The sequence below is a fragment of the Condylura cristata genome, unplaced genomic scaffold (genome assembly GCF_000260355.1).
Source record: "Condylura cristata isolate star-nosed mole 26May11 unplaced genomic scaffold, ConCri1.0 scaffold00081, whole genome shotgun sequence".
NCBI classification, from domain to species: domain Eukaryota; kingdom Metazoa; phylum Chordata; class Mammalia; order Eulipotyphla; family Talpidae; genus Condylura; species Condylura cristata.
Genome location: NW_004567182.1, coordinates 15,738 through 16,439, shown reverse-complemented (window position 1 = coordinate 16,439; position 702 = coordinate 15,738). Strand labels below are relative to the sequence as shown.

The 702-nt window shown below is 74.6% G+C and overlaps 1 protein-coding gene across 1 annotated transcript in view; it reads left to right on the top strand.

The window, feature by feature from the left end:
- Nucleotides 1-702, top strand: part of UPF3A (UPF3 regulator of nonsense transcripts homolog A (yeast)) — a 9,416-nt gene that overhangs the window by 5,786 nt on the left and 2,928 nt on the right. The gene's annotated exons all lie outside the window — the stretch shown is intronic.

Sequence of the window (702 nt, the reverse complement as noted above, 5' to 3'; positions counted from 1 at the left end):
GGCTGAACGAGCGCTGTCCGCGCTGCCCGTGAGGAACGAGGCTCCTTCATGGTCTGCAGAGCCCTCCGTGGCCTTCACACTGGCCTCTGGGATGACCGGGCTGGGCCGCACGGCAGGCGAGCGTCGGCGCGCCTCCCCGGCCTGGTGACCGCCTGTGCACCTCCCGCCTGGGTGGGGTCAGGTCCAATGGGGCGAGCCGCGGCCCTGGCCCTGTGCTGCGCCCACATTGGGTGGGCCCTGTCCGGCGGGCCCCACAGATGCCACCGGGAGGGTGTTTCCGCTGGGAGCGGCCTGCTGGGCTCCGGCTGCCCGGCCGCGGAAGGCAGGACTGTCTCCAGCCCGGCCCCTTCCGCTCTTGGGCCCCGAGGCCGGGGGAGACCAGGCTGTTGCCGCCCCCCGCTGGCTGCGTGGGCAGCGCGTCCGCGGGGGGCCCCGGTGCCCTGTGCGGTGGCTGGCGCTGTCGGAGTGGCCTCGCGCCGAGGCTGCGTCTGGGTACTGTGGCCTGGGCACGCAGAGATGGCCGGTGTCCCTCTGCCTCTCGGGTCGCGGCGCGAACATGCGCCAGGTGAAGAGGGAGGGCGCGGCGGTGTGAGGCGCCCCGGCCGCTCCGAGGGGCCTCGCGGGACGCTGGGCCTCAGGTTTGGCTTTCACGCCACGTCGCGAGTGGTGGCAGGACCCCGAGAGCCGGAGCCGAGCGCCACT